Source organism: Aquila chrysaetos, chromosome 7, assembly GCF_900496995.4.
Source record: "Aquila chrysaetos chrysaetos chromosome 7, bAquChr1.4, whole genome shotgun sequence".
In the NCBI taxonomy this organism is placed as follows: domain Eukaryota; kingdom Metazoa; phylum Chordata; class Aves; order Accipitriformes; family Accipitridae; genus Aquila; species Aquila chrysaetos.
In genome coordinates, this window is record NC_044010.1 from 39,029,303 (window position 1) to 39,052,316 (window position 23,014).

A 23,014-nucleotide genomic window follows, 5' to 3' on the forward strand; every position below is an offset into this window, starting at 1 on the left:
GCAGGGGTGTTCCACACAAACAGTTTCATCGTCAGAGCAGCATTTGCCAGAGGAAAAGGGTTTCCCTGGCAATGAGGTGGAGAGGAAGCACAGCAGCACGAGGTAAAAGGAGGACAGAAAATTGCATCGCCTGAGAACGCATCCTCTTCCTATTTGTAGGTAGGTCAAGATATCCTTCCCGTAAAGGGTTTTTGTGCACCAAGTATGAGCTCTTTTCCTCACACAAGCAAGCCAGGACAGGTCTAGCATGAGTGGGATGGAGGTTTTCGGGGCCACACCTAGCTCACAGAAACTTGCGTTGGAGCCAGCTGTGGCAAGTGCCAATAAAACCTGCAATCAGTGGCAGTTTTCATACTAAATGTGTCCAGGCTGACTTTCCTTTCAACATAATAAAGGATGAGACTGCAAAGTATGTAAGCAGGTTGATTTTTTACAGGACGTTTTAGAGCATAGGCCTGTCTTTTGTTGCGGTGGCTGAGGTGCTAGGCAGTCCAGCACAGCGAGGAACTCCCTGATAGACACGGTGCAGCCCAGGGGACCAAGGAGGTGGGGTGACCAAACATCCCCTTCCCACCAAAAAGTAGTGTTTGGAAGAAGGGGTGAGGGGGAGGGTGCACACCCTGCGTTTAGTGCCTCCGTCTCTTTTACTTGCTAATGACTGAAACTAGTGGCAGACTCATACCCCTGATGATACAATCTCAGGACTCTGCTTTAGACTGGAAGTGGCTGTTGCAACAGAGCTGGGTGAAACACTATGGTTCTATTGTTTATTCACTAGAAGCTGCAAGTTTCAGGTTGGCCACCAAAATGAGATCTAATATTTACACAGATCTTTAGAGAAATTAAACATCCATCATAGCACCATAACCAGACAATTTAAAACAAAACCCAAACCTGAAAGTCCTCCAAAGCCTGGATTATGAAAGTATGCAAAAGCAACATCAGTATCCCCAGAAAGATACAACCGGGTAGTCAAAACAAGAATTTGGCCACATTCTGTGCTTTCACAGTCCCGCCAATATTTATTTGTTGTGACTTGCACTCTCATGACTCTAAGCACAGTAGAAACTGTTCATTGAACACGTCAAAAATCAGTTGACCTTGACTCCCGTTCTGGGTGAGAATTAGGGAAACTACGTATTTTTAACTTGCAAATTTAATCATAATTTAATCGTATGCAAAAGATTCCAAATGTAATTTGATAATATAAAAATTTGTTTTCTACATTTTCTTAGAAACTTGATCGTATGTTTCTCTCTAAAACAACAACCTTTTTCTCCTGAGCAAAGGCCAAGCATTGAAAATTTAATCCAGAGGAATAATTTTTCAGGAAATTGTAAGCACCAGAAAACAAGCCATTGTAAGACAAGTGCAAAAGTAGCCTTAACTAGAGCTTTCACTATCAACAAAGGCTTTAGTAAATGCTATGTGACACAAACGACTTTGATTCTTATTCCAGAGACTTTAAGGTGAATTGCTATTCCACCTGAAAACAAACCCATGTAAACCCAATTAATAGTAAACAATCTTGAGCCTTCTTATGGGTTGCACGCAAAAGAAAATGCCTTGTTTGGGATTCTTCGCCATATTTCCCCTTTGCTATCTGTTCACCCTCTTCTAATTTTGCAGCAGCCTCTGCTTACGCCGCAGCCAGAAAGCAAGAACCCTTCACTGCACACAGTAAAGTCTCAATGGCTGTTAATCTGATTTGATGCTTACTGTGCATGCATCCTTTGCTGTGCTGAGGAACTGGCACCGAGGGCTTCAGAGAGGTCTATGGGCAAAAGTGCAGGATGCATTCTGCAAAAGCATTGCCTGAACCCCATCTGACAGGATAAGTCAGCTTGTGAACACCCCCACAGGCTTCTCTTGGTCAAAGCACCGTCACTCCTACATTTCTACACTGTACCACTTTGCTGGGCAATAGTATTTTTCAAACACAGCCTAACAGGGAGGCAAAGGCAAAGGCAGAGCCTTAGTGCTCTGGGGGGGAGCTGAGAGCCCCGCTGCTCCCTGGGCCCCCGGAGGACCGGAGGAGCTGACGGCAGGCGCAGCATGCTGCCGCTGACCCAGCCTGCCTGGATGCTGAACTGCCGCGCCACGGAGAGAATTCTAATTTGTTCTAACAGGATGGGCGTACGCCGGGCCGCGTCCCCAGCCAGTGTAAATCACAGCAGCCCTCCTGAAATCAATGCAATTACGCCAATTTTCATAGATTCATAGATTTTCAAGTCAGAAGGGAGCATTGTGATTTACATGTTGGTTATAGCTGTGATCTATGTTGTAAATGAGGATTTATACCAGCCGTGAGGATCTAGCCCTTCGATGCATTTCAGGGAGTCTAATCTTTTAGTCAGATAAATTCTACAGAGCAGCTGCTTTGCTGCAGACAATTTTTAGCCCTGCAGGAGAATAGCAGAGCCCTGCAGATCCACATGGAGTGGGAAGGGTTATTTACACCTTGATGAGAGGCTGAGAGGGGCAAAAAAGAAACAACACAAAGTACTGCCTGGAGCGGAGGACTGGGTCAGGGAACAACAGAGGTGGTTGAGCAAGGAGGGGATGACAGCTAGATGGAAAGCACCAGCTCAGCGTGCCCTCTTCAACATTCTCAAGCAGCCCTGAGACCTCCCCCTTTCTCTCTTATTGAACAGCACAGTGTTCCTGCCGTGGACCACCTCTGCACTCTCCTCAGCCTCTTCTGCCTTCATAGCTTGATATTGCCAGCCTATGGCCACGTTGCAAATGTATGCCTCGCAGCCTCGGTAGCGATGCATCTCCGATCATCCAAAACACCTGCTGGCAGCGTCCTCTCTATCTTCTCACTGCTCCTCAGCCCACTTCACTGTGACCATGCGCTGTCCCGTACTCATTGGAAGCTCTGGCCTTGCCAGTATGAGTCCCCCCAGGGTGAGGGCACTGGGGAAGAGGTCCCTACCCTGTTCTGCTTTTCTCGCTGTCCTGTTCCAGACACCCCTGGCAGCTAGAAGAGGGCAGGCACAGAGAGCAAGGCAGCAGCTTTTGAGGGACAATACCATGGTTTCTTTCCTCTTGCAGGACCAGCTCAGCAGGGAACCTGTAGGCTGAGTGGGATTTTGAGACCTCTCCCTCCTCCTTGCAATTCCTGGCTGTTTCCCGAGGTGCCTTGCCGCTTCTGCCTGGCCTCCCTCAGCCCCTCAGCCAACTGCGGGCAGCCCTGCCTGCAGGAGAGTGCTGTTCCTGTCCCTACCCCTGCAAGGGACTACCAGTTAGTGGACCCTTCAGTACACTGTTTGATTGTCTCACACAAAGATTTGCACTGATCATTTAGCGGGTTTACAGATATTAATTAGTAGGTTCATTCAATTTCCCCCATTTTCCGCTATTTACCCCTTCCTACCAGTAGGAAAATGGAGGCACTTGAAGGTTAAGTTAACAGTCACTGGGGGAGCACTGCACCGATATTTAAACTAGTTTTTTCCCGTGCCTTCTCCTTTCACCATGACAGCTAGGAAAACCTTCCTTTTGTATTGCCAAAGCATCCCTAAATGTTGCTTTTTGAGACAACACAAATGTGGGGACAAGGACCTGGCATGCCAATGAACTCTGCACAGCAGCCTGACAGCATCCAAGGACTGACAGTGAAATCCCAATGGACAGGATTAGTATGGGAGGGAAAATGAGGAGGCCTTAAGGCACCTTTTAGAAGCTCCCTCCTTCCTCAAAGAAAGAAAAGAATTAAAAGCGATGAGTCCAGTCCAATGCTCCAGGTAACTAGCACAGGCTGGGTTTGGGTTCACTGAGAAAACACTTCAAAGCAATGAATCTAGAGCTAGTCAAATAAGCTGTGGTCACTTTGTTTCATCTCACAAAACAAAATAGGGCTGGCTTGAATGGAGCAGTCCATCTGCACTGCCAGGAAGCTGTATATGTTGTAAAGTCTTTGTAGGGAGAAAGGGGGTTGGTTCAGTCTACTTGCAGCCAGCTGAAAGGCATCAGAGGGCTGGCCAACTCTTACTGTGCCAATCCCTCTGCTTAACCTTAACTCATCCAATTCAAACCAATGTAAATGAGACAGAAAGCTGCTGTAGGCTTAGGTAGGGCTGGGGAATTTGTGAAGTCTTAGTGAGAGAAAGAACATGTATTTATTTCACGGACCAGACCCTGGGCTGATGTAAATAAGCCTGGCTTCAGGGGCACTGATTGATGCTTGATGAGAACTGGCAATTTGTGGTGCCTTCTCAGAAGCATTAAGGCTGCATTTTTGGGGTGTTGCAACTGGATCTGGGATTTCATGTGCTTTATTTCAATAGCTGTGGTTACCCAAGTAGGCACAGACATTTAACTTAAGCATTCCTAGAAGCTGAGATAAAACAGCTCCTTTGCTTTCTACACAGTAAATATGGAATGCAGTCTAAAATTTCTCAAGTCATGCAAAAAACGTTGAACTGCCTTTAAATCTTGCCCGCAAATATAGCAGTTGGAGAACAAGGCCTGGTCTCTTCCATATCACCTAACCCAGCCCTTACTCTAGTCCAGAACATACAAAACAACTCTGGAACTGCATCAAGAATATGAACACACAGTGCTCTCTTTCCATGATTAATTCAATTCACAATGCTTAAGGAAGAGTCTATAAACACATACACGCACACACGCAGCGGCAGTCTACCAAATTATGCAAAGTGTTTACTTCATTTTTAGTTTTGCAATCAACCCTCAATTTGATTAGTGGCACACTGACACTCACCTGGGAAATTTTTCAAAATTGACTTTTGCTGCTATGAATGCACGTTTCAGTCATCCTCCACCAATGCAGCAGCAACCTCCCAAGGCCCCAGTGGGGAAGGGAAAACGTAAGGCGGTAGCTGGGAAAGGCACTGCTCCTCTTGCCTTTCTGGTTTACATCTGCACTAAATCCCACTTGATTTCTTTGCCAGGTTGGCTTGGACACAAGGAGCAGAGGAGGGACAATTAGCACTCGCCCCCTCTGCTCACACATACCGTCTTGGGAAAAACATCTCCGTCTCTGGAATCTCTTTTGATCTTTCCCTAATTGTGGACTGATGCTGAAGGATTTTGAAGCAAAGCACAAGAACTGCTATTTACAACCAGTTATTTCCTAAAACCTGTTGATTTCTGATCGCTGTTTAATTCCTCCCAATGTTGCTGTTAAGAATTACATTTTAAATGCCAACCCAAAATGCAAGTCAGTGGTGCAGAGAATCCAAAGAAAAGCATTGCAGGCTTAGAAAGTAGGCATGTGCACAGCACACTGGCCTATCTCAGAAGAAAGAAAAAGTGCTGAAATGGTAAGAAAGGTAGTTGGAGACTTTCTGGACAGCTGCTCTTTCTGTGGTGTGCACTTCCACAGGGATTGTGACTTGACTGCATGGTAGAACTGAGAGTGGCACCACCAGGGCATGAGAGAAAGGATTCCTAAAGAAAGTATGGAAAGTAGCTGAAAGCAATCCAAATTGCTCTAGAAAGCACTAGGAAGACATACATTATTCAGGGATTGGTTACTATTACTCAATCACTGTAAGTCCTCAGAACCAAAACCTGAGCTCAGAACAGGGACTGATCCAGAACACAACCACCCCCTTGGCCTCAGAAGGTTTTGCTCTGCACGCAAAATTGAGGGCAAAATGAATTCTTCTCGTTTAGAAGCAGAGGTGCCACAAAAATCTGCATGTCTGTTCTAGGCGGGGGGAGATAACCATTTTAAAAACAAACTAACGTTTCAAATCAGAACAAAAAAATAAGATAGAAATGTTTCTGCAGAATCAGAAATTCTGTACTTCTGCAACTCTGAGCCAATATAAATATGGAATATATAGATAGAAATATGTAAATACAATAGCAAATGCTGCAATAGAAAAGTCCAGATCTAAATGAGGAAATCAGAATGAAACATTTTCACTTGCACAAATGTAACAATTTGACATTATCACAGTGAAATGAGAAAGTCAAAAGATAATTGTTTCTCATTTTCCCATTTTAGATTTTGACACATTTCCACAAAATAATTGCATTTTGACAAAAACACTTCCAAGAGAAGACCACTCCACTGATTCTTTTTTTTCAATCTGCTCTACTAAAAAGCTTCCTACAACAATGCCACATGAGGCAAATCTTTGCTGTCTTCTCCTGCACCTGTGCACTTCCCCAGGAAATGCTCCTGCCCTTGAATTTCTAGCCTGCTTCTGCACCAACTCTTCCCTGCTCATCTGTTTCAAGTCAGAGAAGAATCTCATACAATTGAAGTCATCAGCCTACCCATGGATTATGATAGATCTCATATTTTCTAATCTAAAAATTCAACTGTGGCAGTTAAAACTAAAGCAGGTCATTATTTTTTATTCCTGGATTCATGTCAGTGAAAGGCTGGTTCCACACTCAGTTCCCCTGAATGCCTCCATGTTTCGTCTCTTCTGTCATTAAAAGAGATGCACTGTTCTCTGCTTCTCTCCTCCACTGAATAGCTATAAGGACTCCTATGACATGATTTCCACTACTTGACTATCCACATCAATAAAGATGAAAAATCAAAGGAGATCATCTGGAAATAAACAACGGAAGATGCATGATGCGTCAGGCCACAAGCAGACCTAGTACAGCTCAGTGTAAGCCCCCCTCGCCCCGCCAAGGACCACCTGAGAAGTTTTGGGCTGTGTAAAGGCTAGCTTGGGGACCAATACTAAATCGTCAGGGACTGTGAGAAGTATTTGGCGGACAGCGTTCTCCCTTCAGGCTATTGGAAAGGAGTGCTATTCTCCTTATTGTCTGAAGGAGACGCATCACTAGGGCTCTAGCTGCTTCTGCTGATGGAAGATACTACAGCATTTTTCACAAAGGGGGCATGTGCCCCAGCCAAGTCCCCACTGCGTAAATGCTTTCAATCTATCTAATTCCTTCTTACAGCTTCCACAGAACATGGCATTTTTCACTGCCTCTCCCCAACTGTTGTGTAGCATCGTTCTGTGCTTCCAAACACCTGACACGTCATCTCTGTGATGGATGAAAGGGTTCACACAGATTATGTGGCCTCTCGGAGGCTCCAGAGCTAAAGCCTGTCTAACTCTGAAATTTTAAAGCACAGTCTAATTTCCTGGAAATTCATGTAGAAATGAATGCATTCTGAAGCTGAACCACATTAAAAAGCAAGTGGATCTTGCCTTTTCTGGATGACTCAAACCCACATTTCTGCTTCTTCCACCGAACATTATAAAGTTCCTCTGGTTTGAAATGTTCAGGCTCTGCTGGCCCACTGAGGCCTTTTACTCCCCTGGCACCTGTCAGTCCACAATACAAAGTGCCATGGGGACTTTGTTTTACATAACCTGGAAGGAAAATTCCAGTTTCAGTGGCAAGAGATAGAACTCCAAACCAGTCATCAGGGGAAGCCCAACGGAAAGTGTTCAGGGACAACCCAGCACCATAAGAACTGCCTGTGAAGAAGAAACGTTTCCCGATCTTCTCCATCCGACTGCCCGGTTGTGATAAGAAGCACAAGACAGTAGGAGCACTAAGTAGGCACTACAGTTGTGCAGCTTCACTGATTGCTGGCACTGATGTGGCTTCTGACCTTGAAAGCCAGCCACTCCTTTTTGCAATGTTCCTTTTAGGACCAGGCTGGCCCTTACAAAGCCTCAAAGTTCCCTGAGATGGGGAAGGGCTAAAGGAAAAAGAAAGAAGAGACAAAAACCTGATTATGGGGGACAACAGTGAAATAAAAGGAAGGGATGTGCGGATCACAGGATCGGACATGTATCGAGAGAGAACTGGATGGAGGGGACATCAAGCAGAGCACCCCCAATATCACCCTTCATGCCATGATGGCATCTAAGAAGCTGGTGGATGCAACCCACTGATGCTCTGCCCAGTGATGTAAGAGGATGATAGCACAGGCAGAGCTCCCACAGTTTCTGGGATTTACCATCAAACTTCCCACACTGGAGAGGTGACAAGGAGGTCCCTTGACTTTTTGAGCTCATTAGGATCCCTGAAGCTACATATTCAAGCTTCACCCTGAAAGCCTTTTACATTAAAGCTGAAGGAAGCACATGAATCCAGAAGCTGGAGCTTTAAGAAGCATAGCACATATTGCAAAGCTTGTAATAAAAAATGCACCTGGCAATACTAGCAACCTTCCAGGTGCTAGTTAATCTTTGGGCTGCTTGGCATACAGGGTGAGAGAGGCCTACTGGGCAGAGAAGGCTTGCAAGCTGCAACAGGTCTGGAGATCAGGGTTGCTTTAATAGTAGTTTCCCTGCTTTCTCATGATGGTTTTAGAAACAAATGCATGTACCACACAATCTAAAAGTCTAAATTGAAAGAGCTCTGTGCCCCTCTTCTCATCTTCCTCTTCCTTTCTTTCCAGGTGTACAATACATGCAGCACTAAATTTTGCATTAAAGTATATCGTGTGAAATTGCTTACTTGAATATACAGTGTAAACAAGTGCAGGCTTTGACCGGCAGATAGGTTTGTAAAATCTATAATTTTTATGTAAACAGTTGTAAAATTATCTTTGTACAGAATGTTGCATTTTGACATAGTATCCTTTGTCTAGCTCAGAAAACCCCAGCAATGAACAATGCAATGCACAGGATATACTTTTTCAAACTATTTCTGGCATGCTCTTTCATTTTGCATAGCATATAGCTTTAGGCGGTATTACATGTTATATAGTAACAGTCAGTAACATTACCTTTTTTTCAGATGAATCCATTTTTTGTTACACAAACCTGTTAACGTAGCTGGTTTGTGTGTGCACGTGTGTGTGTCCATGGATTTCCCTCAGAAAGAAACACATTGATAAAATAAAGCATGACAACAGTAAGTTTCTGCATTGAGAGTCAAGCTTTTGTCAAGTTCAGGCATACTTTTTCCCCTCTAAAAACTGTAGGATTGACTTTCCTCTTGCTCATACCATGTTTATATTACTGCAGGTTTATTACTTCATTGAAGACACGGTCAATGGATACCAGAAAACATGAGACTGAAATCAAGTCCGAAGGCTGTGCCATTAAAATACTGACATAACCCACATGGCAGGAGTGCAAACATGCATAGGAAGGTGGCCAAAACTGGGGATGTGCAGCAGGATTTGTAAAGTCACACCAGCTAGCCTTTAGGTTTCCACCAGACAACAGAGAAAGCAACTGCTGTAGTGCTAACGTTTCTGCAGTGTTAACTTTGAATGAACGGCAAGCAGAAAGAGGACACCATGAGCAGCATAACTTAACTTTTCAGGTATGCCCAGGGATATACAAACAGCAGACTACACTCCAAATGAATATATTTAATGACTCAATATATTTTGTCCAAATTTTGGTAAGACTTCAAATATATGATGTTCCCCATATTGCTGAAGGAGACCTTGCGTTTCTTAGCGGCTGCTGGAGAGCAGCTGCCACCGTTGCCATACAGACAGTAACACGGCACCCAGTTCGTTTATAGATCTGGCGCTGCAGTGGAGCAAGCCAGATCTGCTGAAGTGACCTGCATAAAATTACCCCATAAGCCTGGCGAAAGCTAGTAGACCTCCATGACATTTTTCACCAGACCTTAGCAAAAGGTCTAGAGGTCCCTAGCTCTGGGCTGGCCTCCAATTTTATGAGGACTACACTTTGCATTTTTTCTGCTTGTGCAGGGCCCTTTTATAAACATCTTTATTTTTCCTCTTTCAAATGAATAATGTCCTGCTTTAAACACTACAAAAGAAAGGAAAGAAAATACAGGAAAACATGCAAGGTTCTGCATAATGTGTATAAGAAATGAGTGTTTATCACTGTATGAACACCTAATTAGACCAGACGTGTAGCTCAACATCAAAATAGCGAAACTACGGGTTAAAGCATGCAGCATTCCACAGTTAGTACTGCAAAGATACAGACAAGAATGTGTAATGAAAACCCTGTGAAGTAAGAACCATTAAGCAGTCAAGTAAAAAAATCCTGCAGAGATGAAGGCATGCCTTAGCTGGGCAGCCACTCTAATCTCTTCATTGCAGTCCTTCTCGTTCTCCACCCATTCCCAGTTGTGCATTTATTCCCTGTCCTCACAGAGATGTAGGCCTGCAACCTGAAAAGACATCTGCCTGTCTTTTAATTGAACTGAGCTTCTGGGCATAAGGTATACTCAAGGCAGACCTCTAGGGATAAACGCTGACCTGGTTTGTTAGCTCAGACCCAGCATCACACTAATGTGGTTACACTGCTTCCAGCCCCAGCTGGCTTGCGCTGGTTAGCATGGAGCTTGGGAAGAGAAAACCTGTGATCGACAGCACTCATCCATAAACCTAGGAGGACAGGTTGCTCTGCGCAGAGACTGTCTGTGCATGTTTGGTTTTGGATAGCATTCAGAGCAGTACATGGCAAAATGCTCACAAAGCCTGTTGTTCTCACTGACCATGGGGTAGTATCTTATGTATCTTGTGATTTATTCTTCCAAGCAATGAGAACAAGAGCCTCTGTCCAAGTCCAAACATCAGATTAGCCTTAAAAGTGTTACCTGAGAGCATATGAGGGTAATGGAGAACTCATGGTGTAGTAAAGACTGACACTGTGTAAGAAGACGTGTACAACCTTAATACAGCACATACTTTGTACGGCATGCTACTTATAGGAAGGCTTCAGCTGGCAAAAACATCCAAAATTTTCTGTCTCCTGGAGGTCCTGTTCCTAATGGTCCCTTTTCTGGCTCCATCTCTTTTTTAACACTCTACCAACAGATAAAAGCCAGCGAGCAAGGTTTCAGAAGTGGTCCTGTCATCCCTGCTCTGTCCTTAGCCTTTTCCTCAGAAAACCTTTTTCCCTGCTGTGAATCTCAGGTGTCCATTCCTCCTCTCCTGTACAGGAAAAATGGCAAACCATTCCCCCAATATCTTCTTGCAATATAGTTCCCTTCTTTCTTGCAAAGACTTTCTCTTTCTTCCACATCCTACTTTCTACTGTTCACTTCCAAACTCAGCTAATCCCTTCCTGAGCTCCTGGAGTATCCCGCATCCCAGATGCCACCGCAGTTTATTCCTCTCTCGTACTGCCTGGGGATCTGACTCATCATTTTTGCGATTGCTCCTTTGCATCAAAGCCTCATCTAATGCTTGGCCCCTCCACATGAAAAACTGTGGTTAGAGGAGATACTGCTATCTAGCAAGACCTGGAGATAACAAAAAAGGAGATGAGTTAAGGCCACTACTTTCACTGGGTTTTTTTTTGGAGTGACCTGAGATGGTCTATCCTGGGCAAGAACAGCAGCTCAGAACAGAACCTGCCTTACATTAAGAGGTGCTGCAGTCTGCTGCAGGCTTTTCAGCTGGTGAGGTACATGCCATGCATTCCCTAATGCACCCTCAGCAGTGACACACGCCTTTTCTCTGCCTTGCGCCGTTCTGCAGTTGGCCCCACTTCTTTCTGAAACCACTCCTGAGCAGCACCCACCTGAACTGTCCCATCACCGAGACCGCTCAAACAAAGGAGCAGGAACGGGTGTGAGAAAGGCTGGAGGGAGCCAAACACGCCGGCCCAGATTCTCAGCTCTCACGCTGCTGATTCACTGGTGACTGTGCTGCATGCATGTCAGTAGATTAGCTGCCTTATTCCGCTACCCGTTTTTGTGCTTCTCCGAGAAGCGTATTCGTACATTCGCCTCTTTTCCAGACCAAGCTGGGCGCATTCTAGATGTGGGTGACACCCCCCCCCCCCCCCGTTTAATTCTGCTTTCTGAACTGTGCATTTTGAACGCTTCTACAGTGCACCGCATGCAATTAGAGACAGTCCCACAGGGCAGAGGTGCAGGCTGCATTCTGAGATATTCCTCTGCTGTAGAAAATAAACAACAGCCTCTGAGACTATTTCCCTGCCAAAATAATTTTAGCATTTCACTGTCACACAGCAGGCGATCTGGGTGGGGAGGGAATACGCCGAGAGGTGCCGCTGCGCCAGCCTCGGGAGGCTGGTTATTTTAAAACGCACCAGACAATTAATTAATTTTCCTTTAAAAAATGTTGCAAAAAACCGTAGTTCGAGGTATTACACTTTCATAACAAAGTCTCTATTATAAATGAGCCTCTCCTTTTCAGACAGGGCTGTAATTAGATTGCCTGTGGTGATGATGAATGGCCAAGGTGAATTCGTTTCTGGGGAAGCGCGCAGCAACAACCCGTGTCCAGAAGGCACGGCTACCTGCGGTCGCCCCCTCAGCCAGACACCCCGCCACCACGGCGGGGAAAGCGACGGCCCGGCTCGGGGGGTGGGTGTGTGTGGGGGGGCCGCGGGCAGAGGTGCTTACCACAGGCAGCCGGCGGGCTCTCCCCGACAGCCCCCCACTACGCAAAAGCCATGGCCGCCCGCTTCCCCTCCTGCTCTGTCGCGCCCGGGCGACCAGCCCTTCAGCAGCGCGGGGCTTGGCGCGAAACAAGGCCAGGAGCCGCGGGCGCCCCCCCCCCCCCCCCACGGCGGCCCTGACAGGATCTCCCGCCCTCTCCCCCCACACCGGCGCCGTCCCCTTAACTAACGATCGCCGCCCGCCCCACCGGCAGGGCCCGCCGGGCTGCCCTCGCCGCCCCGCCGGGGCAACACGGAGGCCCGGCCGAGCCCCAGAGCCAGCGGGGCCAGCGCCCGGCGGGAGGCGCCGGCTGAGGGGCCGAGGGTCGCAGCGCAGCGGGCGCGGAGCCCGCCATGCCTTCGTAACGAGCTCCAGCCCGGAGCGTCTCCGGGCGGCTTTATTACTGTGATTAATATCGGTATGGTGACCCCCTCCCGCCTCCCCGTCTTTCTTTGCCTGCTACACAGTAAATGGCGCTTCAGAGGTAGGCGGTGGGAGAGCACCGTGTCCCCTAATGACCAGGGAATGCTCGTTTTGAGGTCTGGCTTTAAACGCGTTTGCTGTCGAGAAGGAGCAGGTATGTCGCGGTGCTCATGGCTGCGTTTCAAAGGCAACCTTCTGCAGGGCGCAGCAGGCACCTGGGGAGACGCGGGTCACGCTGGGCTCAGTCCTGGGCAGGGATCACCCCGTGTTCAGAGATGTTCGTTGTTCATAAAAAGGCCAGCAGCATTTGACCCGCCGAGACTTAACAGCTTAAGCTTTGCACTGTTTCAGAAGTTCCTGCCTTCTCTAAGGCATGACTTTTTTTTTCCTCGCTCTCAACTTTATTGCTGGTCGTTATGCAACAGACCATGCCTGGAAATGAAATGCTCCATCCACAAGTAAAAGCTGCTATAAAAAGAAGGAACTGTCCCCAGGACAGATCCATTTCAGTAAATGGTGAGGGTGATGCAAAATGAAAGTTGTGCTGAAATCATTAGCTCCGAGAGCGCTGAAAGGACTGAAGAGGTGTAAGCTGAAACGTAAGAATTATAAGCAGCATTGTCATTTACAGTTACAAAAACTCTTGCATGGACAAAATCATTGGCAGAATGAGGTGGATGATGGCTGTAGCAGCAGCAGCAGCACGTTTCTGTTCTGTGGACTTTTTCCCGGCATTAGTAAAAATAGTCTACTTGGAGGATGAAACAGCCGCTTGCCAAAGGGCCTCTGGCTCCCCACACAGCACTGTTTGGTGTGGCGTGAATGCTAAACCTTAGGAAGGAACACTGGATTTGGAAATTGCAGGCCTCACTAACGCACAGTCTGATCCACTTTAACCACGTGTTTTCATGGGCCTCCCATTCCTCCTTTGGCCCTGAACACTTTCTGAACAACCCTAAAACTCTCAGCATCAATTAATGTAAATGTGACAGGCTTCTCTGATAGGTAGGGTAAGGAGTCTTTCAGCCTCATTAGAGAAGGGAAGGGCTTTCCATCCATCTCCTGATTTTGATGGAAATAGTATACAACATGTTTTATCTTTGTGAAACAATAAGAGCGAAGGGGCTGTGAGCCAGGGCTGCCAGCTAAGAGTTGAAGATGAAATTTAATTGGTTAGTAACAAAATTTTAGTGCTGAGACAGCTTGTTTACATCTATTTAATGTCATTGCTTCCTGAATTTGTCTATCAGGGAGTGCTGCCTGACTGCTTCAGCCAGATAACAGACTGGTTCATGCCGCTTCCAGATTTATCTTCTCTTCTGGCCACCAACAGCCTCTTTCCAGTCTTTCAGTCTGTGTCTGGTAGCGTCCTTTCCTATTGAACTGCACTGAGGTGCATTCTGTCCCTGCTTATACTGTGGCCTTTCACCTGCTGGTACTGCTGTTTTAATCACATCCTTTATCTCTGTTCTGGCTCTGTGCCTTTTGTTTGCCATCCCGTAGACCTTTGGCAGATTGCGCTTCCGTGTTTCCCAAACCTGCTCCTTTCCTCGCTTACAAACCCTGAAAAGGGCATTTTATTTAAGTGAGATGTTTCAGCTCTAATGCTAAATTGCGCAAGGACTTGGGAGCTGGATCTCGGGAACATGGAATTACTGAGTGTGCTCATGACTTTGCAGGACTGCGCCTATAATGCAGTCCTATTTTCCTACATTTGCTTTTCCTTGAGCTGTAGCTGCCAGCTCCCTAGCATGCCTGTAAAAGGCAAACGGGATAGGAAACTGCGTTTGTTCAGCTTGCTATGTCTGTTGCACAGTGCTGCACGTTATAGGTAGGGTCGGAGTCCACATGCACAGTCTCTGACCGAGCACTCTTTAGCTGGTAAGTGGCAGTATTTGCAAACCTGGGAGTTCAAGCATGAGAGGAAAAATGAATGCAAGTTTAGAGACAAACCACAATACAGCTGAGAGCATAATGCATGTATCTGTGTGCAGATGCGCCAGAAAGTACCGATGAATTGTAAAGCACCATAATTGTGCCCATTGACATTCAGGTGGTGTGCCAAACAAAGAGCAACTTACACATCCAAGAGGGCACACAAAGATTGGCTCCACAGTTCAAGGGGGAAAAATATGAGCCAATATCAGTAAAGTGCTCCTGTAGGAAAGCTGAAGGCAATGGTCTGCCACTCTGCCTATCTCTGCTATCTGTGCCATGTGGGAGAAGATTTTGAAACGGTTTTAGGACCATGACAGTATTCTCTATGAATGGCTCTCTGTTACTGTTATATTATAAAAGAAAGGAGGCAGCTGTAAGTTTTTTTTAAAGTGGGAGGCAATTGTTTATGAAAAGGTGCTAGAGGAACAGTCAGATGTACTTGAAAACAACTAGCATAGCATGTTTTTTTGATGTTAAAGCTCAACAAAAAGCAATGAAATGATTCTTTAATTAGCTTTGTATCTGGGTGAAACCCAAATTTCACTGTTTGGGTCTTGTTGGGAGGATTACTTGGCCAATGCAAGCAATTGTGAGCATTTCCAAATTCTTCAGCTAAATGCTGAGAAAATTGAATCAGAACTAATAAAAGGTCTTGTTACAGAAATAGGTGCTGGCATGGAAAAGGGATTCCAGCCCTCTGACTACTGATGTTCATCATGTTCAGAGTGTCTGTTTCGCTTAGACTGAATCAGAGTTATTACATAAGGTTTAACTATTGCATACATGAACTTCTAATGGTAATCTGCTGCCTCATTACAAAATAACTAGCCTTGCAGAGACTCTGAGGCTCAGCTACTTCTCTGTGATGTCCTCAGAACCAAGCTACAAGAGGAGCAGAGTTTTGGACTGCAATGTATAACAAATGATAACAGAAAGATGTTGTCGGGAGGTATTAGTAGGCTAAAGGAAATGAAGAAAATTGTTTGTGGAAGCAGCAGAGAAAGAGGATCTCATTAAAATGGATCCCATTGCAAGGAAGCTGTTTGAAAAAGAACATACCTTTTCAGAAGTCGTAAGAATACTTATAAGAGCCATGCACCTTCCATATCTATCATTAGCTGGTATTTGGGGTTTTGAAACAGTACAGATGCACCCCTCAGAGCCTTTCACAGTGACAGAGCCTTGGAAGGTAACACTCGAGAGGACCTCCTCTTGGGTAGGGGAGGCTAACAGCAATGGTGACATCAGATAATCTCTTCTATGGGTGAAGACTAACTGGTGCACAGCTCTACCACAGAAAATATTTAGTACCATTCCTCTGGCACCACATTTTGTTAGGCGGGAGCATAGGCCAAAACTGGCATGTGTCAGGTCCCACGCTGCCGTGGGACTTGCGAGAGAGACTGCAGTTATCCACTTGTGACAGAACTTTTAAAGACGGCCACTTGGTTTTGGTTTTAAGTGAATTACAGGATGTTCTCCCCCATCCCCTGGGGCTCTCACACCTATGTGCTGCCTTTATAAAATGAGGCCTTTTTCCTTCAGGGAGCAGAAAAAGAGAATACCCTTCATACAATTTTACTTTGCCCATAAGGGCATCAACCAGGCATGACGTATTCATGGCAAATAACAAGGTTTGTAAATATACTATGTCTAGGAAGTCACTGGTGGCAGATGTTTTTTCTCCCTCACTGCACACAAGCGTTGTAAGCACAAGCACCCTCTCAGCATAGTAGCGAAGGGAAAATGCAGTGATGTCTTGCAATGGAGAGAGAAAAGACATTGTCTAGAGTTGAGTGCCTGGGGCAGGGGGGAGTGGGCTCATTTAGAAAATTAAACATGACCTTTTAAGCAGAAAATGGATGGATGTAGAGCAGACATCCCATCAGCTGTGTGAGGAGACAAAAATGTTACAATTTGGCTAAAAGCACCCCATGCTTTTTTTGAACTCTAGATATTATAAAAAGCTGTGGGCAAGTAATTTTGTCCAGTTCCTATGAGTATTAATATATGCAACCATTCGCAACAAGAAAAGAAGCAGTGTCTAATAATAATCATGATGCATTCTCAGCACTTAAAGGAGCAAATTTAGCCCTGATGCAATCAATACAGTTGCACGGGAGTCTGACTTCCCTGCTGCCTACATCCTGCAGGTCCCTACATGCCCTTATGTTTCAGTGGCTACAGCTCAGCCGGCTCTGAACTACCTCCCTGGAGCCCCAGCACTCATCCCCCAGACGAAGAACCGAGGCACCCGCTGCAGTGTGTGCTTCATCCCTGACTCCCCGCAAGCCTTGTCTTCTTGTCCGGCTCAACCTGGTATGTCACAAAAGCATGGGCAGGATGTGCACCCTCACGCAGGAGCTGAGAAGCACTCTCCAGCTCCCTGGGGCCAATGCAGCCGTGGAAGATGAGCAAGTGCTCATTGCCTCTCAAGAAGAGATTCTTGCAGGAGATCCAGAACAAGACCTAGGGCTAAAGGAGACCTCAACGTTTGCGGAGCACAAGAGCTGCAGAGTCATTGATGAATCCACCGAAGTATTTGAGGTGAAGAGTGAACTGCAGAGATCTCCTGCTGTGTTGCGCAAGTCATGTCTGTCCCCTCCAAGGTCCCCACACCACAACAGAACCTCTATTGACCCCTCCTTGGATGCGATACGACCTTCCCCCCTGAGAGTCGGGGCAGCTGGTGAGCCAAAGCTGCCACCTAGTCTGCGAGTTTGGGCTTGTCTACTGCCCTTTAGGCTGCTGCCACCTCCATTTCTGTGGTCCATTCAGCTGTTGCATCTTGTCACAGTGCCAGCCACCGGGCGCTCTGAGTAAGCGGTTGCCTGGAAATGTCAAAAAACCCCAAACCTGCCTGCCCTCCTGCTTCTGCTTCACATCCCAGACAGCCTGTGAAAGAACACAACCTTGTGGCTATGCCTCTAGCACTGTGAGACCAGGGGTTACGGCACGCTGCTGTGACTTCTGTCACAGCAAGCCACAGCAAGCCTCTGATTTCAGGCTGTCCTCCTTTTTTTAATAGTGTGTTTCATTCATCCAAAGCTGCCTGACTGGAGGAGCCCATGCCCACACTGATACTGGTTTGGAGACATCATTTGTACGTTGGGTTTTGTTTTATTGCCACTCGTCACTCACTTTAAAGTGGAGTCAAACCATTCAAGGAATGCACAGGCTTGGTGCCCTCCTCCGTACAGCCTGTATAACACTGGTTTCCACGAAGAAGGTACGGTGGGGAGGGAGGGCAGGCATGCATCAAAGAGTTGAGCCTTTTCATTTCTGTGTTTACATACTCAGGAAAAAAAAGTAAAATAATGTTTAAAACTCCCTTTCAAATAGCAGGCATGCTCTTTCTGCTGACCTTGCATAAAAATGATAATCAAAGAGCCTTTTTAGTTTACAGCTCCAATAGAATCATATGGAGAGAAAATACATGTTGGTCCAGTGAGTGACAGGGAGAGAAGTGTTACTAACAGACTTCCAATGATGTCAACCCAGGGGAAAAAAGGGAGAAAAAGAACCAGCTGAAAATGAAATACAATAATAGAAACATGTCTTTTCATACTAAAATGTTGATAAATACGGACATTTAGAGACATATCACTTCTGGATGTAAGTCAGCATAACCCTGCTGATGTCAGGAGTGCTGTGCCAGTTCACACTATCCAAAGAGCTTTTCCTTTAACTATGTTCTGCTTTGAGCCAATGAATTCCCAAGTATACCTTCCAGGCTCCAACTGGACCAAGTATGCAAGTTCATAGCAGTGATAAACCAAAGGGCTGGAGACATGGCCGGGAGCCGCTGGCTTAGAGTTTTTCCTCCTGTTTGAGAAGACGGTGATCAGCCATGCCTGCCTACAATGGGTGTCAAGAAAATAGTAAAAATATTTGCCATTTTAAGCAGTAGTACATTAGCTTTGAGGTGGGTGCATGAACATTATCCTTATCTGGCAAACGGGAAAACTGCATTCCCTCAGCATCAGGTAGCAGGTCTGCGGCAGCCACAATTAGACCTCAGGTCTTCTGTCTCCAAGCCCCAAGCCTGTGACTCCAGCTCAGTGCTGTCACAAAGTGACTCCAAAGAAGGAGCACTTTACCTTGAAACAGAGCAGATTGCACCAGACACAAGATATTAAAAAAAAAAAAAACAAACTCAAGCGGCAGAATGCACTCAGTGCCCCTGCAAGGTCTTCACTTACACACAAACCATTTCAAATCAGCCAAGTTAAACACTGGCCTGCACTATCCCCACACTCGGTATGTTTCCCAAGGACACAGTATAAATGCTTCCATCAAGGCACAGCTTAATTTATTTGTTTGCTTCTCTCCTTGCTCACGAGAAAGCATTTTTGTTTAAATGGGGAGAATAAATAGTCTCCTGACCCTTCTCTCTGCAGCACATGCTCCAGCACTGCCCTGTGTTTATGAGGCTAATGGGGGAGAATGCTGTGGGAAGCCCTTGTTAAAACACTGGCAGCACCTTCCCTTTCATAACACAGTGATTCGGCGCTGCATCGTGTTTGTAGAAGCAGGAGGAAGAGGAGACTAATAAAAAAAATCCATTATCGGAGCTTTCTATGCATAAGGACAGCCGGTCAAAATGCAGGGAAGACAACAAATACCTTGGAATAAAGAGCCCATGATGGAGATAAATAATCATGGGGCTCATTCAACAAGAGCCTGCTGTTCAGAAATCCACTGGAACAGCTGCAGCTTACACGTCATTATACTTCTGATCAGTGAGCATTAGGAGCCTTTTTGTGAGTCCCTTGTTTGTTATAATAATCATTGCAAAAGCAGACTCTACAGATATAAAACCACACAGGAAATGTGGGGACTTCTCCTCACCCCAACTTTGCCAGTCAGTCTCCGTTTTAATCTTTTTAACTCCACCCCTTTATTTTTCTTTTTTCCAGTGGTCTGGGGTGAAATGTACATCTTCCTCATCAGACCTGCATGGCTTTTTGCTTTTTAAATCATCTGTTAGCAGAGTTTGATATGATGTCAAGCCTTCTGACTTGGAGACACTCATGGAAATCTGGAGCCATGAAGGCAGGGTCTCAGGTCTTACGTATCAAGCTTATTTCTGCACGCACTTCTGGCCCCAGCAGTATCTTGGCATTGTGGCAACATGCTGTGCAGGAAAAGTTGTTTTTCCCTCCTCTAATTCTTTTGGGAGTGCGCTGAAGGAAAATGGCATATCCCCAAGAATGGAGGGGAACAAGGCACCTGGCTTTGACTGTGAGCAGAAAGGTGCATCTTTCTTTCACAAACAAGTAGAGGAAAAGAATAAAAAAGAGCTGGGACCGCAACTGCTCTCTTCTTGTTACAGATACCTTCTTCAGGCTTTGGATCTAGGGCTGGGTGAAAATCATTTGGGTGCCTGAACAGAGTGTTCCTTAGGTAGATCCGTGAGGTGTGCTTCATCCTGCTTACCTTGTGGTGGTAGCCCATAAGCCACACAGAGTGATAAGCGATCTGCAGTTCCCTTGGTGGAGGTAGCAGTAACGGAGCCTCCCCCAGCAGATACTTTGTTGGACAGGAGAGGGCAATAAAACTATGCCCGCTGCCTTCGTCCTTCCCAGCCACTAAAGTTCATTTGTGAGTAAGTGTCACTGTGGTTCATCTGCAGCCACAGATCTTGTATTGAATACTTCTCTGAGATGTGTGTGGTCTTCTGTAGGCACAGATGTTTGTCGTGGAATGAGTTGTGTTCAATCTTTTCTGTGAGGTTTTCTGTGGATCCGCACTGGCCCGATCGTTTAAGTACAAGCCAATACTGATGTAATTGCAGGAAGCCCCATTTTCTAAACTGTGTCTGTATTACCAAATTGGTCGGAAGTTCCCAGCTGCTAGCTCCAGATTTGCTCCACCACATTCTGACCCCACACCTCCCTGCCACCTCCTTTCCACAGTCCCAGTTTCTGAACACAAGGGAAACCTGGGCGTGCTGGCTGATGGTGAGCAATGACATGGTCTGGGCAGGTACCCAGTTTGGACCACTACAAAGGCAGGAACTTGGGGTGTTCTGTGGAATACCCTAGCATGCTCATGTGGATACAGTCTCCATCCCATCACTCCACAACAGAATCTTAATTGCATAATTCAGCTCTCAATATCTTCCTTAAGATCTATTACTTTGTTTCCCACAATCTTTCATCACACATAGCCTGCTTTGATAAGGCTGTATCCTGAGTTAGGTCTTCATCCTGCCAGGGCAACTACTACCTAAACATATGCCTCCTGTGCCTGAGAGAGAAAATGCCCTGGAGGTACTGAAACTTTTGCCCAGGTGCACATATTAATGTGAAAAGATGCCTAAGCAGCAGGAGGGCTTAATGTATGCTGGACCGAACAGTGCCTGTCACAGTGAGGACTGTATCACGGTGCACAACCTGGAGAATACATCATGAAACACAGCAGGCAAGTTCCAGCCCAGGTAGGGCCAGGAGAAAGGATTTCCCTTCTTGCATCTTTCTTGAGACCACTGCAGCTGCAGTGAAGCACCACGAGGAACACCAAACAGCCAAGCTAACTTGGCTCTCGGTTGCTTTCACTGATGAATGAGAGGATCTCTCTGCTTTTTGTGTTTAACAACTGCTCCACCTTCTCAGGAACAGATGGGAAAAAACAGTTTCCAGCACAGCACTTTTGTGCACCACCCGCAGATCTCACCTGGCCGTTCTCCACCTCTGCCTGGTCTGCTCCCACACAGCGCGGCCCTTCCAGTTCCCCAGGGAGGGGACATCTCTGCGGTGACAGAGCCGACTTGTCCTGTCTGTGGACGCAGCCCTTTGTGCTGGCCATTGCTTTGCTCATCCTGCTGCATGCACGCTGAGAAGGAGGGGTTTTCTGACAGCTTTAAGTGCAGGATCCTTTGGATGCTGAACTCATTCTTGCAGGTTTTCTCCAATTTCCTATCTCTTCTAGACTATTATCTTTCCAACAGTGGAAGGGTGACAACGCAGCCTATCTAAACAGGAACCTAAACACGAAGTCAGTGGTTAACCATAGCTGAGCAGGCAATCCACATGCAAAAATATAACGTGATGTGTTTCCGAGATGTTTATTTAAGATCCTGTGAGAGATAAAATAATATTATTCAGAAAAATGATGTGATATAATTAAAAAGGCCTCCTCCACCCCCATTGCCTGCTATTGGTTGTTCCCTGCTCTCCTTGGAGCTCCCTGGCAACATATGAGCAAATAAGCAGCATCAATCACTTACATTCAGTTTGGTTTTCTTTTTCACCCTTGTTTAATTTAACAATGCTCCAAAGTTTTTATTGTGTTCCCCCACTCCTAATAAAGAAAAAAATCATAAAAAAGAAAAAAACAAGGAATTAGTACTGACTTGCTTGTGACCCGCCTGACTAAATATCACAAGCAGCCATGTTCCAGCCATCACAACCTCAGCCCCTGACACCAAAGCTGTTCTCGACAACAGCACCTGAATAACTTCAGCAGGGTGGGTAGCTTCTCCTGAAATCATTCATAAAAATGATTTGTTATTTAGGAGGGCAAGTAAGGCCACTGGGATTTGCCACTTTCTGCTCAAGAAAGACATACTACATGCTGTCTATGCTAACCCTCTAGAACAGTTACGTACATACTCACCGCTACCAACAGATCATAATTAGACTTCTCATTAACCCCATTAGAAAATTACCCCAGTGATTTTTCTAGAGGTGGTTTTTTTCCATTGGCTTTTGCCCTAGCCAAATGCAAAAAAAAATCATGATCAAGCAAATGCAGACTTTCTGAAGAAGAAAAATATTCCCAGGGCAGGAATATTTCCTAGCATGGCTAGGAAAAGTGAGTCATATTTATGCAAAAGCGGTTGTCCTCTGGGCAGTGCTGGAATAATTAGGAAACATTAATTCCACAAGAAAAAACCCTCTTCTGTGCTGGAGAGCTAACATTCAGTCCCACTTTCCAAAGGAACTGTAATTCAGGGTAGCAAGGTTAGTCCAAAGTCTCAATAGAAGGGTCTCCGCAAAATTTCTCCCTTCCAGCTGCTTTATGCACCAGGAACCCCAAGACAGAAGGACACAGGAATTGGGAAACTTGCTCCTTTGTCTTCCTGTAAATCTCTGTGGCTTCTCCACAGCTAACGAGAGAGGCTGCTGGTGAGGGTGGCACATACCACTGGCCGTCCTCACTGCTGAAATTGTAGACACTTAAGGAGAATGAAAGGGCCTCATCCAGAGGTGACCCAAATCAACAGATTGATGGCTTCAAGTAAACTTGGACGAGGCCTAAAATAAAATGCTGGTGTTGTGGTTTAACCCCAGTGGGCAGCTCAGCCCCACACAGCCGCTTGCTCACCCCCACCCCA